This window comes from Ailuropoda melanoleuca, chromosome 9 (assembly GCF_002007445.2).
Source record: "Ailuropoda melanoleuca isolate Jingjing chromosome 9, ASM200744v2, whole genome shotgun sequence".
Lineage (NCBI taxonomy): Eukaryota > Metazoa > Chordata > Mammalia > Carnivora > Ursidae > Ailuropoda > Ailuropoda melanoleuca.
The window spans coordinates 87,004,758-87,022,433 of NC_048226.1; the positions used below are offsets into that span (position 1 = coordinate 87,004,758).

Below are 17,676 nucleotides of genomic sequence, written 5' to 3' on the forward strand. Positions count from 1 at the left end.
TCAAGCCCCATGTTGGGTGTGGAGCCTACTTAAAAAATATATATCTATGTAAATATACACACACATATGAACAACCATAAAGGAATGTTCGTGGTACATTAATAACATCACTGGACATGGTATCAGAGACCTTGAATTTGACGATTGTTTCTGTCACCTTGGAAAAGCGACTTGATGTTTCTGAATCCAGATTTCCTCAGTTATAAGGCTGAGGGTGGGGGTAGCGATAACTACTTCCCAGGGATGATGGAGAGGATTAGGACGCAAAGTGTATTTGTTTATTATTCACTCTCCAGATATTTATAGAGCCCTTACTCTGGGTCAGGCCCTGAGCTCACACTACATATTAACAAGGTGTGTCCAGCAGTGAGGCTCCCCCTTCATGCATCATGGGGTTACAGTCTAGCGGGGGAGAAGGACATGAAATCAATACAGAGCTATGCAGTCGCCTGTTGTCATAAATACTGCAGCAGTGGCGAACCGGCTCTGCGAGGCAGAATCCCGCTGGGGTTACAGAAGGCCTTCCCGACACAGGGACACGTAAGCGCAGACCCTCAAGCTTCGCCCACAGAGGAGGGAGGGCCATTGCAGGTGAGAGGTCTGAGCCAGAAATAAACTTGGAGAGTTCAAGGAACCAAAAGACAATCAAAATGACTGGGAGCAGCGAGCTGGAGGGGAGAGCTGGAGGCATGGGTGGGGGGGGGGGATGAAAACACCCTGAGCCTCCAGGAACCATGGGAAGGGGCATGGGGTATGTTCCAGAAGCAGGGGGAAGGCGCTGCAGGCCCACCTAAGGCAGTGTGGCCGGGCAGAGCAGGGCACAGGCTCAGACAATGGCTTCCAGTCCTGGCTCTTCTACTTTCTGGCTGGATGCCCTGGGGCAGCCCTATGCTTCTCAATAAGGAGGCACATAGTGCCCCTGGTACTGTGTATGAGGTTCAAGTGCATCCCGGGGGAGCTCTTAGCTTGGTGCCTGGTGCCTCAAACGCACTCAACAGAGGGCTACGCAGTGGCAGCAGCCACAATGGCAGTTGTAGTGCATTTCTGAAAAATCCTTCTAGAGTGAGGCTGGCCAAACAATGGCCCCTGGACCAAATCCAGCCCACCTCCTATTTCTGTGCTATGCATGAGGGAAGAATGGTTTTAACATTTTTAGGGGTGCCTGGCTGGCTCAGTCCAAAGAGCATGTGACTCTTGATCTTTGGGGCTGTGAGTTTGAGCCTCACATTGGGTGTGGAGATGACTTAAATAAATAAATAAGTAAACTTAAAAAAAAAAAAAAGAAAGAAAAGAATGGTTTTAACATTTTTAAATTGCCTTAAAAAACAAAAGAAGAAAAAGGAGAATATTTCCTGATGCATGAAAATTTAATGATATTTACATTTCAGCAGCCACAAATAAAGTTTTATTGAGACAAAGCCGCCCGCATTCATTTATGTATCCTCTAAGGCCATTTCTATGCTGTAATAGGAGAATTCAGCCTTTGAAACAAACTTGTGGCCTGTGAAACCTAAGATATTTGCCATCTGGCCCTCTACAGAGAAATTTTGCCAACCTCTGCTCTAGAGAATAGACTGGAGACGCCCAAAGGTACAAGAAGCAAGACTGGTTAGGAGGCCCTCACAGAGTCCGAGCAAGAAACAACAGTGAAAACGGAGAGACAGAGTATGTAGACATGTTTTTGGAAACTAGCAAGGGCTCACAAATATTGGGCTTTTCCGTATTTCCTACATTGGACATGGTTGCAACCGCATCTATATGTAGGACTGAGCTTCAACATGCTGTAATCCCAGGCCACTTGATGACAGAAAGGATGATTCCAGACTCCGGGTGACTGACAAGCTGATGGTGTCACAGATATGTAATGTAGGCATCCTCTGAGCAAGCCCAGTGCTGGGCTGTATAAATAGAAGCCAGCGGTCATCAGGAAGTATTCCTGGGGCTGAAGTCATCCTCCCTTTACACTGTCATGGCTGACCCCATATGAGGTATGGGTCCACACCCGTGCCCTACAACCAGCTTGAGTCAGGAGAACATGGCGGCATTGAGAGGGGAGCCAGAATGTTGGCTAGAAGGCAACACCTGTAAGAAAGGCAAAGCAACTGGGATTATCCAATAATGGTAGATACCACGTCTTACCATGCCCCACAGTGGCTGCAAGCTCTTTATATGAGTTGGTTCGTTTAGTCCTCGCAATCCCCATTAATTACATGGTCACTATCACCCTACCTCCATGTCACAGATGAGGACAAAGAGACAGAAGGGTAACTTGCCCAAGGCAGTACAGCTAGTAAGTGGCGGAGTCAGGATGCCATTCCCAGAGAACTGGGTCAAGAGCTCCTGTTCTTAACCACTGTTTCATTACCTCTCTGCTCTGGGAGACGTGAAGACTGCGAGTCATTTAGGGGCAACATTTAGGCCCCTTTGGTTATTTCCCCTCACAACTCCCAGGGATTGAAATACTTTGTCTACCAGACAGCATTTATTATGTAATGATCACTTCATTGTTTTCTTGAAGTTGTGTGTGGCTAGCAATCCTTGTTCATCAGCATGCAATGCCAATGCTCCCCGCAAAACACACACACACACACACACACACACAATGCAGTCTCATCAAGGACAGATTAGATTTCCAAAGGGCTTTTCTACAGCCTGCAGGTAACTCTCAAAGTACCCACGTTATGGCCTGTGGGTTCCAGACAAAGGACTACTACCGTCTGGATACACAGCTCAGGCCCTGTCCAGCTCTCCCTGGCATATCGCCATTTAAAACCCAGCTGAGTGGTATGGGCATAATTTCCTGCATAAGAAACAGAAATTAGACATACCGTCAACAACAATAATACTTACAACTGCCATTTATTAAGTGCTACGTACCTTCAATTTAACCCTCTCAACAACCAGTGGATCAAAGGCACTTGGTGAGTACTGTTAGCCCTATCATTCACAAAGGATACAGAGGGTCAAAGAGCTGTCCTTGCCACATGAACCTCAGAAAGGAAACGTTGGAGACAGTATTCGCACTCAGGACTGCCTGCCTCTGAACCCCGCTCCTCACCACGAGGCCACAGCAACTCCTCTAAGGAATTAAGGAATATCCCAGAAGCAGCCCAGGTCAGTAGATATCTACTGATCACATACTATGTACCTGATACTGTAGGAAGCCTTAGAGATCCAATACGACAGAAATGGTCCCTGCCTAATAACATATAGAGTTCAATGAATACAACTATGGAGTTTATTCATTCAACAAACATTTGTTGAGAGTCTATATGCCAGATCCAGACCCAATTCCAAGTGTTTGAAGATGCAGCAGTGAACCAAAAAAGGCAGTGATTTCTATACTCATAATGTGAGGATATTTCAAAACAATGTAATTGAGCATTTTCGACAGGCAGGAGGTAAGTTGGAAGGAGAAACGAGAGTCCTACACTTGGCCCCAGTTGGGATGTGCTTTTCCAGCCCTCCCGGGAGCCATCCAGCTGTTGGTGGGAAGTCTGGCTTGCTGAGGGGGCAGTCACCCACCCTGGCACTAATCAGAGTCACATCCCAGGAGCAGGTCAGAGAAGCATTGGCTGCTTTATCCCCAGTTGTGGTGAATCCCTGGAGCTCCCCAGTTATCAGTTATCAGAAGAGATGTCAGGAAGTTCTCACAAGTGCTCCAAAGAAGATGAGTTTTGATCCACTTTCCTTTAAAGAGTATTCTTTCATTAAAGAGTAACTATGTCGATGTGGTGAGCGTAGCATAAGGTATAGAGTTGTTGAATCACTATGTTGTATGCTTGAAATTAATGTAACATTGTGTGTCAACTATATTTCAATTAAAAAAAACCAACCCACCACCACCACTCTGTCACAGGGAAGGGGGAGCAAAAGATTCCAACCACAATGGAATCAAATGAAATTAATTACAGTGAAATTACAGAAAAATCTCCAAATACTTGAAAACTTAAAAAAAATTAAATACAGAACTTGAACAAAATTAAAATTTTTGCTCTGTGAAAGACCATGTCAAAAGTATAAAAAAAAGCTACGGAGTCGGAGAAAATATTTGCAAACCATATATCCAACACAGGGGTGCTATTCAGAGTATATAAAGACTTCTCAAAACTCAACAGTATAAAAACAAACAATCTAATTAGAAAACAGGCAAGAGACACAATGAGACATTCACCGAAGACGAGATACAGATGGCAAATAAGCACATCAAAAGATGTTCAATATCGTTAGCCATTAGGGAAATGCAAATTAAAGCCACAAGGAAATACCACTACACACCCATCAGAAATGCTAAAATTAAAAAAATGTTTACAACCCCAAATGCTGATAAAGATGCAGAGAAACTGGATCACTCAGACATTGCTGGGGGAATTATAATGAACTGGTACAGCCACTCAAGAAAACAGTTCGACAGTTTCTTTCAAAACTATAAGTGCATTCATCATAGGACCCACAATCGCACTCCTGGGCATTTACCCCCGATGAATGAAGTCTTAGGTTTATACCAAAACCTGTATGCAAATGTTTGTAGCATCTTTATTCAGAATAGCCAGAAACTGGGAAAAGCCAGATGTCCTTCAACATGTCAATGGTCAAATAAACTGCAACACATCCGTATCAAAGAATACGATTCAAGAATAAAGACAAATTATTGATACATGTAACAACCTGCTGGAATCTCCAAAGAATTATTCAGAGTGGAAAAACCCCAGTCCTAAAAGGTCACATACAGTACACTTCCATTGACGTAAGATCCCGAAATGGCAAAATTAGAGGAACGGTGAGCAGATTGATGGTTGCCAAGGAGGAGAATTGGGTATGGATATACAAGGGCAACAGGAGGGACCCTTTGCCTATGAATCTATAATTATCTCAAAATAAAAATCTTAATTAAAGAAATAATTACAACATAAAAAACTAAACTTCAAGTTTCATAGACAAAAAAAAAATGTTTTTAAAGACCGCAGGGAAAAAAAAGCTAGTAAAACCCAGTAATAAGTAATAGTAATAAGGCCTGTACTAATGTTGTACCAACATCAGCTCCTTCATTGTGAAAAATGTACCAGGGTCATTGAGGAAGCTGGGTGAAGAGTACACGAGCTCTTCTTATACTATTTTCCAACTTCTTGGGAATCTTAAATTATTTCAAAATAAAAAAGTTCTAATTTTTTAAAAACCACTTAATATTCTTATTTTCTCGCCTCTGATCAATTCTTGAAGGACCACAGACCAATACAGGTCCTGATGCCTGTGTTTCCATGGGATCACAATATAGATACACCCACAACCCTGGAAAGAACACTTTCTTTGTGTGTGACCTGCACATCAGTTATAAATCAGAAATCTCAACTCAGGCACACAAGACTCACAAGTCTCTTTCGTTTCTATAATGCGATTTCACTTGTATTTTGAGCTCCCGTTCGCCAGTGTGGCAGAAATCATCTCAGGCAATTCAGCTCCTGGGGAGATGGCCCAAGTTTTAGGAAACATACATGAAGTTGATATCAATGTGAGGTGAGGTGAAGGGGGCAGGGGTAGGGGAGAAGCACCTTCTTACCTGCGGAGCCTTCTGTGCACACTGCCATCTTCTAGGGATCCATCATCCATCATCCCCCAGTTACTTGGTCCCCACAGGTCCCCACCCCGTGGGGTCCATCTGGTGGGCTTCTTGCCCCCAACACCACCATCTATACCACCTGTATTAGGCTCCTATGGCTGCTGTAACAGATTACTACAAACTTAGTGGCTCAGAACAACACAGGAGTATTATGTTACAGGTGTGGAGGTCAGGAGTCTGGAAGGGGGGGAATGGGGCTAACATCAAGGTGTTGGGGGGCTACATTCTTTTGTGGAGGCTCTGGGGGAGAATCCATTTTCTTGCTTCTTCCTCCTTCTGGAGGCTGCCTGCATTCCTCGGCTTGTAGCTAAAAGGCTCTGACCTTTAGCTTCCACTGTCACATTGCCTCTGACTCCAACCCTTTGCCTCCCTCTTACAAAGACCCTCGAAATGACATTAGGCCCACCCCGATGTATAGGCATAAAGAAAAGGCCACGTGAGCACACCGTGACATGGCAGCTTCCCACAAGCCAAGGAAAGAGGCCTCAGGGTGAAATCGATATGGCGGGCACCTTGGTCTTGGACTCCTAGTCCCCAGAACAGGGAGAAATGAAGGTCTGTTGTTTAAGCCCCCCAGTCTGTGGTGTTTAGTTATGGAAGCCAGAAGAGACTAAGAGACTAAGGTAGTCTGCTGGTTGAGTGAGCTGTCGATCCAGAACCCAGCATAAGGATGAAGGCAGTGTCGTGAGGGACGCCCCTACCCATGCTAAAATCAGGACTAAGGAGACTTGGACCCTCAGGAGCAGCGCCCCTGAGAGGAAGTGTGGAGCTGGGCCACACATATCCAGAGACTGAGAGGCAGAAGCAGAAGGTTTTTACCCATAACCCCTCCTCATGGAAACTAGGAATGAGGAGACGCCTTCCCTCCCCCGTCGCTTGTGACCACCCAAAGTGCGTGTTCCCATTCATGTATTCATTCAGCATTTACTCAGCATCTGTCCTTTATCAGTCTTCTCCCGCTGTGTAAGAAACCACCATAAACTGAGCAGCATAAAATAACACAAATTCATGATTGCACAACTTGTAGGTCAGAAGTCCGGACATGGAACCATTGGCTTTTCTGCTCAGGGTCTCAATGGGTACAAACGAGGTGTGGACCAGAGCTGCAGTTCTGGTCTGGAATCTCAGGGTGTTCCTCCAAGGTCCATGGTTATTGACGGAATTCATTTCCTTGTGGTCGTAGGACTGAGGTCTCTGTTGTCTTGTTACCGGTCACCCAGGGATCGCTCTCAGCTCCTAGAGGTGGCTCTCAAGTCCTTGCCACACGGAACCTTCCATTCAGCCATGGAACACCTCCCTTGTATAAAATCCCTCTCCTGTTTGAATGTCTCTGACTTCTTCAACCAGCCAGAAAAACCTGTCTGCTTCTAAAGGGCTCATATGGGGCACCTGGGTGGCTCAGTCGGTTAAGCAGCTGCCTTCGGCTCAGGTCATGATCCCAGGGTCTTGGGAGGGAGCCCCACACCGGGCTCCTTGCTCAGCAGGGAGCCTGCTTCTCCCTCTGCCTGCTGCCTGCTGCTCCCCCTGCTTGTACCTCTCTCTCTCTGACAAATAAATAAAATCTTTAAAAAAAATAAAGGGCTCATATGATTAGATAGAGCCTATCCAGATAATCTTCATAATCTCCAGATTTTAAGGTCAACTGATTTGTGACTTTAATTACATTTGCAATATCCTTTCACAGCAGTACCTAGCTTAGTGTTTGAGCAACCAGGGGCTGGCAATCTTGGGGCCATGTCAGAGTTCTACCTACCACAAATTCTGCGTTAGACAAGACATGAGGACAGAGAAGCCTGGCATAATACGCCTCCACGAGGGATTCACAGGGGACATGGCAAATACAAAGAAGGGACCTGATTACAAAGCAATACTTCTAATTCAAGGAAAAGACAATATTCTATGGGACTTCAGAACAGGCTGGTGTCACTCTCTTGGGAAGAGTTGGTTTCCCAAAGGAAGTGACAATTGCTTTGAGTCTTGAAGCACAGGAAGAGGGAAGGCATTCCAGGTGGAGGATGCTCCATTTACAAAGATGGAAAAGACCAGAGCAAATCTGGGGAGTGACAAGTAACACAGTGCTGTTGAGTCTTCAGAGAACAAGGTTAGAAGAGGCAGAAGACTGGGCTGGAAAAGGTGGTTGGGACCCATTTGTGCCAGATGACCCATGCCATCCTAGAGAAACAACCACAGATCAGAAGGGAAATGACCTAGCAAGATCTGTGCTTTTGGTGACAGCAGCAATAATGAGGGCAGAAATTGGAGCCAGGAAAATGAGTTAGTTTGTGTGTGCAGCATTTTGAGTTCCTCAGACTAACCCTATGCTTCCAGAGGGACCAATATTATAACTGATAGATCTGTGAGAGGCAGACAGGTGTCAGCGCTACGAGACATGTGTCGCTGGAAGCATGTGTGAGACATGAGATGGTTTTAAATGATGCATGGACACTGCAGTAAATAGCTCTGACTCAGAGAGAAAGTAGCTCCTTTCCAGTCCTCTTTCCATCCTTTCAATTAGCTCAAGGAAAAGTTCTCAGTTTGGAGGTAGTCTGTCTTTAACACCTTTCTAAGACCGTTCTCCCAAGCTCCACCTTCTGCAAATAACAATATCCAGCTAGATTAATAGCACTATTTCTTTCTGTAGGTTATTTTTGCTGTTCCTTTCATTTGTTCCGATCAGTATTGGATTTTTTCCCATTGTGATAAAAAGCTTTATTATTATTATTATTAAGTACATTTACATTTTCAGATGTGAATCAACGTAACTTTAAAAATGTTAAAGAATCCTGCAGATGGTACATATTCTGCTGCTGTGACAAAAGTTGTTAAGGTGGTTTATAAACGAGTCAAGTTGGGACACACAGGTGGAATGGGAAGCAGGCAGGATTTGCAGTCAGTCCAACTTGGGTACAAGACCCACTTCTAACTTTATCAGCTCGACGGTCCATGAATAATTCATAAACCTCTTTGGACCTCAGTGTCTCCCGACAGATTAAGGAGATGATCTACCTCCTCAGAAGGTGGTGATGATTAAATGAAACTAAATGAAAGAAGCTTCTAGATGACTCGTATATAGTAGGCATCTGGATTTCCCAGCGCTTATCTCTGAAGAAGGAAACCTCAGTTTTTGGCAACACCGAACAAGGACTTAACTCCACCACCCACTGAGTAGCTGGGCCTGGTAAATATGACCTAAGAGCATTCATCCACTTAGTATCTGGGACCTGTGGGTACCAGAGGTTCTTAGGCAGAATTCAGCTGTTTTGTGAGAAACAGCTTATACTGGGGAAAAGCATTTAACTCAGAGCAGCCAGCCCCGGAGTCATGGACCAGGCCCTCAGGGCCTTGTCTTGGCCTTCTCTAAGATCTCAGAATGCTACATCCTGCAGAGATCAGTTGGAAGTGGGTCTGGAACATCTCTCTATATATACGCAAATGAAGATACATAGAAAATATCTCCCACTTTAGTTATCCATTGCTGTGTAATAAACCACCCCCAAACTTCGTCGTGCTTAATAACTACCATTTTGTTAACATCTCTCACAATTCTGTGGGTTGACTGGGTTACACTGGGTAGTTCTGCTATGACGTCAACTAGAACTGTCGCCACCTGGAGGGTCAATTAGTCCACAGCATCCAAGGTGGTTTGCTCATGTGGTTATAGTCTGACTGGGTGTTAGCCAGAAATGGCAGGAGCTGTTGTCCCTAGCGTCTTGGTTTCCTTCCATGTGGCCTCTCCATGAAGTTTGGGCTTCTCACAGAATGACGACAGGATTCTAAGAGGAAGGAGACAGAAACTGCCAGTCTGTTAAGGCCTGGACTCAGATGTCCTAGACAATCACTTCATTACATCTAAGCAATCACAGGAGTAGCCCAGAGTCAAGGGGAGGGGAAATAAACTTCACCTCCTAATGGTGAAGTAAATTTTCATACAGGGAGGGAAAGGATTGATGGCAGCCATCTTAGAAGACTCTGTCCCACAACTCCTAAAGCTTTCACTTTTTGCAAAGGGTTTGTCACTCTAAAATACTGTGTGTATTTCAACCCAGCAAATATTTATCGAGGAATTTATCCTAAGGAAGTAATCATGGATGATTCAACACAAGGCTGTCCGTTGGGAAAAGAAAATGAAACTACCTACTATCCCACAGTACTTGGACCAGTTAAACCCAATGGTGTTTGAGGATAGTGTTTTGAGTGTCTACACCTTGGAACCAGACAGAGTTAAGCCTAAATCCCAAATCTGCCATTTAATATTTGGATGATGTTGACAAATTACTTAAATAACTTCTGTAAGTCCAGTTTCTGTATCTGTAGGAGATAAAATATGGATTGTTGTGATGATCCATGGAAAAGGGTCAGCATACAGCAAATGATCACTAAAGTGAAAGGCCACTATTACTTGCAGTCATTAGTGCTATGGTTTCAGTATTTCTAATCTCCCCTATTTCCAGGCACTCAACACTTTCATGGCTCCATGTAGGTAACTTTGTGACTAGTTCTGACCAATGAGTAGTAAGCAAAAGTGATATATTACTTCCTGGCTGAATGTTTAATTGTCTGTACAAGATCTTTTTTCTCTTGCTCAACAATTGGCAACGTCTGATGAATGTATTGACCTCTTTGTTGGCCTGAGTCCCTGAGTGACTGTGACGGTCAGTCTCCTTGCTAACCCTTCATGGACACGTAGCAAAAGCAAGAAATAAAATGGTTTTAAGTTACTGATCAGGGGGTCATTTGTTACTGAAGCGTATTTTAGCCCATTCACACTAGTACAACGTCGTTTTTGTTGTTGTTCAATCTTGCAATGAACAATATTATGGTCCCATTAACGGTGGCTATAATAAAGGTATTTAATGACAAGAAAAAAATAGTCATTATATAAGAGTTTCCTTCACTATGGAGGGTTCACTAAACAAAGGGCCACTTAAAATATGTTCTTACTTCCCACCAGTTTCCCTTCCTTACTCACCCAAATATCAGCTCAACAAAGAGGCCATTTCTTTCTAATCCTTTTACCAACTTTATTCATGTTCATGCAATTTATCACTACCAGATATATTAAAGATTTACTTATTATCTAGTTTTAAAATAAGCTGTGTATCCCAGGCCCTAAGAGGGTGTATGAAACAAAGTAGACACTTTTTTTTTTAATTTAATGCAGGTATACATATATAACAAAATGTTCACCGTGCTTTCTTCTGGGTGGTAAAATTGAGTGCTATCTATTTATCGAATGCATTTATTTCTGCTTTGCATTCTTTCAACAAATATGTTTTATTTATGTGAATTTTCATTTTCAATGATTAATATGTATTATTTTCACATGAGAAACGATAATAATAGGTAACATTTACTGAGCACTCACCGTGGGTCAAGCACTAAAGCTCAATACTTTACATGAATTATCTCAACCTCCCTGGGAGATAGGTCTAATCGTTATCCCCATTTAGTATTCATAGATAAGGGTACTAACATTTAGAGAAGTTAAATGAGCACTGGGGCTGGAATTCAAACCCCAGATCTCTATGCTATAGCCAAATAACTAACCGATGTATACATCAGGATGCATACATAAGCTCATTATGAAGAATAAATAGACACATTCACACGTTGCCTCATTGGAGGCTCACGAAAATCTTGCGAAGGTAAGCCAGTAGGCATTATTATCCCCACTTCAAAGACCAAGTCTTGCGCCCATATGACTGCATCTTGCCATCTGCCTCCTACCACATCTTTGCAACAGGTGCTTCCTCTCCCCTGCTCAATAAGCCCTTTCCCCCACAATACATGGCTATGTACACCCTTCCTTTGCATACCGACTGAAGACACAGCTCTGTTGTTCTGTGGCAGGCTTCAGGCTTTGTTGCTTCTAAGCAAATCTGCATGGGATTTAATATAAGCCCAAAGTTAGGAGACTCGGGTTCTGGTCTTGGACCAACAGAGAGCCTCAGTTTTCCCACCTGTAAAATGAGCTGGTTGAGAAACAGATCCCCAAGGAACAATGCAGAGCAAATGCTTTTCATGCTAGGAATCCAAAAGAGGACTGACCAGTGATGCTCTTCCTCACCAGACCAAAGCCCATGCACCATAGAAATAGAAGCCTGGAGCACAGGAAATGAAGCTCTTTTTAGGTAAAGATCATTCTAGGTAAACAGAAAATGTGTGCAGTCTTGAACAGCATTGGCTCCCTATTACTGGATGAGCCCTGACAAGAGTGCACTTCATTCATTCATTCAATCATTATCTTTTACTGGGTACCAACATAACACACGAGGCAGGTTTAAGCACACGAATACTGCAGCAAAAGAAACAAAGTACGTGCTTACAGGAACCTTACATTATAGTAGAGAGACAACAAATGAATGAGCACATGAAACAGAGACCTTGCCAGGTGTTAATTATCTTCCAGGATATTGCGAGAGAGAGGGACAAAGTCTGATAGGGCCACGGTTTGGTCTCCTTTTGGTACAATAGCAAATGATGAAGGGCACAGAAATAGCATTGGCCTTGCAGTTACAAGACCTGGGGTTAAATCATGTTTCTGGGCATAGTCTCAGAACTAAAAACTACTATGCCCTCTGTACAACCACTGCAACCTGTAAAAGCTTCAGTAGCCTGCTCTGTAAAATGAGGGTGGTAGTACCCACCCCGTTTACGGTGTAGGAATGAGGCAAGGATCAAGCCAGACTGCGAAATCAAATAAGTAACAAGCTCTGAGTTTTCCCCACTCTGTAAACTTTCTGTTCTACACTCCAAGCAGGTTCAGATTTCCTGCTATAGACTTGAAAACATCAAGTTACCCACTTTGATCCTACCAGGGGTGTGGGATTCCATCTCAAGGCACAAGACATTTTGTACCAAATCATGGCGCAAGGGGTTGCAGACTTGGAGGGAAACAGCATCTGTCTAGCAAACTTCCCATTTTCCTCCCATTTGCAGGTATTTGGCAAAGCAATCTGAATGTTCCAAAAGGTCACACTCTGTCTGGCTTTTTTATAAGTTTTGCCAGTAGTGGCTGTTCTATGTTACAGTTGGTAAATTGATATTTAATAATTTTCATTTCTCTTAACCATCTTATAATGGAAAAATTAAATAAATGTAACATGTGGAAGGATATATACCGAAATTAGTCCTCCTTGGACTGCTGATAATCATTTTCTTTTTTCTTGCTTGCTTCTCTGTACTTTGTGCTTTCTTTCTCATTCATTTAAAAAATATTTATCTAGGGATCAGACAGCTGGAAGGGGCGATCCTACAATTCACATCTTAATTCCAAATCTTTCTGCTGGGCCACCTTTCCTTTGGGTTTATAAACCAGCATGGATTTGTTGTCATTAGATTAGGGGTTCCTCAGGGATAATGCTGGGTTTTTTTATTTCTTCTCCTCCTGCAATTGCTAAATTTGCAAGACTTCCTAGCTGGGCCTGGTTCTCACCCAATCATGAACTCCCTGCTAGGCATCTATAAAATACCATGATAGACTCTTGTCCTTCCTTGGTTTCGAAGCCACTAGACAAAGATTTGAATCCAGGTTCTACTACTTACTGGCTGGGTGAGTTTGGAGAAGCTTCTTAACCTCTCTGAACTGCAGTTTTGTCATTTATAAGATGAGGAAGACAATCCTCCCAGGGTAGGTGGTTGTAAGGATTTGACAAGATAATGCATATGAAGGACTTGCACCTAGCACAGCCTCAAAATGTAATGGCTGTTAACGAAAGTAGCCTTGGGAAGCACCAGAGGCTGTTCTAGGCTTGGGGAGGGGGCACAAGGAAGGAGAGCTCAGGTTGTTACTAAAAAAGGAGGAATCATGCAATCATTAAGAATGCTGGCTCAGACCTCTAATGAACCCAGTTTAAATCCTCATTCCCTCCATTTGCCTCAGGCAAGCTACGACATTTCTCCCAGCTTCAACTTCCTCATCCGTAAATTGGGCGTCATGATATATAACTTACCTTAACAGTGGTTCTCAAAATGTGATCCAAGAACCCTGGAGGTCCCCAAGACCCTTTCAGGGGTCCTCAAAGTCAAAATCGTTTTCATAATAGGGCATATTACTTCCCCTTTTCTTTCCCATGCTCTCACAAGTATACAGTCGTTTTCCTGAGGCTGCATGACCTATTATGGTGTCATTGCTCTGATGGCTAACAGAAAGTGTGTCTGTAAATTTCTGGTGTTTTAATTTTTTTCAATTTAATTTCTAATATAGTAAATATCAATATGTATGTAATTCATGCAGACAAAATGTATTTGGGGTCCTCAATCATTATAAGAATTTAAAGGGACCTGAAACAAAACATTTTGAGAATCACTGCTTGGTAGGGTTGTTGTAAAGATTAAGCAGCAAGTGGCATATGCATACCAAGCACTCAATAAACATTACCCTTATAATGATTGATTCCAAAGCTCCTGAATCACATAAGGGTCCATCTACTCCACCTACACATAAAGCAAACTGAAATCATAGCACTTCCTGCAGAGTCACCCTTGTTTTATTCCCTGCTGTTTGTGTAGCAAAAGTTCAGTCCATGCTAAACTTCGAACACGTCGCAGACGCTACAGTGCCTCGGAAACCTCCAGGGTGTCCATGACATGGAAGTGCCCTGAAGACATGGGAACTCAGCGGACAGTGCAGAGGGCTACCCCGCTTGGCTCAACCCTGACCACTGCCACCCTGTTAATGTCTCACCCAGCCAAAGGCAGCTGGTAATAAATAAGGTGGAGGCACAGGAAACTTGGCTTATAGAAAACCGCCCTAAGTGATGGACCATCAGGACAAGGCGCAGCCTCAAAGTGGGAGTAGTTTCCTTAAGGTTTCCATAATTTCCATGGACCCAAACTGAGAAATATACTTACTTTTAAGGGGAGTAGTGGAGGGCAGTGGAATGACCTGGAAGAGTGAAGGGTAATAGCGAGCAAGACCTGGAAAAGTCGAGAATAAGCAATATAAAATTATTAAAATTGGTGAGGGATCTTTTTTTTTTCTTTTATGCTTTGGGCACACCCTTGAGGGAAGAAAAAGAAAACAGTATTCCTAGATTCTCACACTGATGGCAAATACATTAGGATTTTAGAAGTTATCAAATGAGTTTGAGAAAGAGGCGACGCGATCTGGGTCATGGTCATCAAGGAAGTTGTTAATGAATCCGATAAGAGCTGCGTCAGTTCGCCTTTTGGGTATGTGAACATCACGCAAAAGACCCCTCCCAGGCCAGGACCTTGTTTTCCGTGCCGTTAAAAAACGGATAGACCCTACATGAGAAATAACCCAACAAACAGGTGCAGACCAGTAAGAACATTTTGCATACGAGCTATTTTTATTGTCAATATTTCTGGAGACCCAATGGGGCTACGTTAGAGGAACTGGAGCCCCTAGGGGAGACCCTAGAAAAACCTTTCACCTAGTTTCTTCTCCCCAGCCTAAGAAACGAAAATGTCAAAAGGTCACCCAGTGCTTTGGCCACGCGGTCCGCCCCCAAGGCCAGCCGTCCCCACCTCAGTCCTCGTCCTCGCCTCTGGCCACTCCGCCGCGCACCGCCACCTGTTGCTGCCCTAGCGCCCAGAGCTGAGTCGCAAACCGCCGCTAGAGTTCGTTCTAATTCCCCGGAGCAGAGGCCGGCCGGGAAGCCCCGACGCTCCGCGCCTGCTAATCCTCAGGGCGGGCGGGGACTCCGCCGAGCCTCCCAGCCCCAGGCTCCCTTTGTTTTCTCGCTGCGCTCCGACTGTCAGAAGTAGACCCCGGACAACATCCCTCGGTCCCGGCTCCACTCGTGCGCGCTTGCGCCCAACTCACACCGGGAAAGGCTGACGCGTCCAGATGCCCTTGGAGGGGAAACCGGTCCGTCCCGGCAGGAATGTGAGACGCAGACAGGTTGCCCCGTGAGATTCCGAAGCGTCCCCTGGATCCCGAATTCCTTAGGGCTCCTTAGAGTAGCAGTGCCGCAGGAACGCTGCGCCCAGAACGCAAGTTCACGGAACCGAGGCCGCAGGCGAAGGACAGAGAGATCCCCGCCCGCCTTTACTCTAAAACGCCCGAGGGGAGCCAGGGGGCGGCGGTTAGGGATCCCTTCCCGCCGGGAACGCCAGAGTCCCAGTTCCGAAAGTGACCCGCCCTGCTTCCGAGGGACTTCCCTGCGAGCGCCGCAGGGGTGTGCCTTTCTCCGAGTCTGAGAATCCCAGCGAACGCCGGCCCGACAAGAGTTTAAGTCAGCTCCCGGGGCGTCTGTTTGTTTATTGGCTCTTAAGGGAAAAAGTTTGAGGATCTTTAACCAACCTCAGACCTGGCGCAAGCGCAAATCCCCGAATCTCCCCAGCAAAAGTCACGTAATTTCAAGTCGTTATATAAGTGGGGGCTCTTTCTCATCCTCCCTACCCCAAGCCCTCTTATTACTATTCCAGGAGCAAAACGTATCTCGCTTAAAAAAAAATTTTTTTTTTAAAGTTATTATTTCCCCGAGCCCAAGGACGGGAGAAGGCGCAGGCAGCGCCCTGGGCGCGTGGCGGCCCCACCCGCGCGCGGCCGCTGGAGCCGCGAGAGGGACGCGGGGTCTGGGGGTGCTGCCGGCTGAGGGCCAGCAGCCGCGCCCCGCAGTCCCTCTGTCTGCCACTCCACGTGGTCAGGATCAACAGTTTGTTGAGCTCATCAGTGACACCTTGAACTTTTCATAAAGAAAATGGGTATTGCACCGGGAGGGTTTGGCCGTGGCCGCCGGGCCGGATCGTGCTTAATATTCAATGATCTCGCTCGCGCCTCCCCCTCCTCCCCTCGCAGAAATTCCACCGAGTCCGTTACTGGGCTCAGACTTTTAAGTTAATTTACCGCCCCCCCCCAACCTCGGCTAGTAACCAGCGCCTTTAGGGCCAGCCTCCCCCCCAGCTCCTGCCTGAAAATGACATTTCGCCGGCGTCTCCGGAGGGGGCTGAATTTCACTTTGTAACTTTCTGCGGAACCCGAGCCCGGGTGGCAGCTCGGGTGGTGGTATCGTATGCAAATACGCATGCTGACGTTACAGATCATGTGGGTTTTGGCGTAGATTCCCCACTGATCGAGACATTTTTTTCCCCTTTTTTTTCCTTCTTTTTTTTTTTTTTCTTTAAAAAATTTTGGCCACTGTTCCCCGTACGGGGGCTTTTCCTGTCCGTCTGTCTGGCAGGCTGGCCGTGCCCCTCTTTCCCACGGAGCCCGAGCCCGGCGCCCGGTGGGGAGTGGGGAGTGGGTGGGGGGAGCCAGCAGAGTTCCATTTTGGAACGCCCGTGCCGCGTCTCCGCGCTCCCAGCCCGGGTCCCCGCGTCCCCAGCCCCGGCGCAGGTAAGAAACTTCGCCTCGGCGCCCGGCACCCCCCGCCCGGCGCCGCCAGCCCCGAGCCCCGCACGCCGGGCGCCGGCCACTCCAGCCCAACTTTCCCACCGCCGCCGCCGCCGCCGCGGCTCCCGAAAATGTGTTGTTAATGGGACTTGGCCGGGTTTGTGATTGGAAGGGGGGGTGCGGAAGGGGGGGTGCGGGCCCTTTTTTGCGGGTGGGAGGAAATAAGAGGATCCGGAGGGGGGGAGATTTTTTTTTTAAGAGTTTTGATTACAAGTTTGGATAAATGGGAGCCAGACCGAGGAGGAGGAGGAGGAGGAAAAACATGTCTACGTTTCCCTATGTCGACATAAGCCACAAAAAAATATGGCGTCCGCTTTCGACAGGGCGTTACGTAGACCCGACTCTGTTTTTATTTATTTATTTCGTGGCCGTCTCCCTCCCTCCGTGGCCCAGCTGCGGCGCTTTGTGCAAACGGGGCAGGTCCCGCGGGGACTCCGGCGGGACGTGGCCCGGCCCGGCGGGGCAGGCAGGGGGCTGCGTGTGCGAGCTGCCCTCCCTCCCCCGCGCTCCCCTCTTCTCCCCTCTCCCGGTGACGATTCGCCGTACTGTGGTGGCAGGAAGCATGACGCCGTGGGTTGAGGCTGCCTCTCCTCTCGTCGCCGCCGGTGGCTGCGGGCGGCCGCCGGAGCTACCTGCCGGGGGCAGGGCCGGAGCGCGGCGCCGGCCCACACGCCCGGCTCAGGTGGCGGGGCGCCCG

General features: G+C 46.2%; 1 protein-coding gene and 1 long non-coding RNA gene across 5 annotated transcripts in view; one reads left to right on the plus strand and one right to left on the minus strand.

Moving 5' to 3' along the window:
• Positions 1–1,426: 1,426 nt before the first annotated feature.
• Positions 1,427–16,390, minus strand: LOC117803807. Its single transcript, XR_004627893.1, has 3 exons — positions 15,408–16,390; positions 14,471–14,536; positions 1,427–2,082 (listed from the first exon to the last, which is right to left on the minus strand). It is a non-coding gene; the product is annotated as an uncharacterized LOC117803807 (long non-coding RNA).
• Positions 16,391–16,553: 163 nt separating this feature from the next.
• LOC117795019 (zinc fingers and homeoboxes protein 2) overlaps positions 16,554–17,676 on the plus strand; it is a 165,709-nt gene continuing 164,586 nt past the window's right edge. For all 4 annotated transcript variants that reach the window (XM_034668573.1, XM_034668571.1, XM_034668574.1 and 1 more), the window contains exon 1: positions 16,554–16,922. The gene's annotated coding sequence lies outside the window, so the exon portion shown is untranslated. The remainder of the gene's footprint in view (positions 16,923–17,676) is intronic.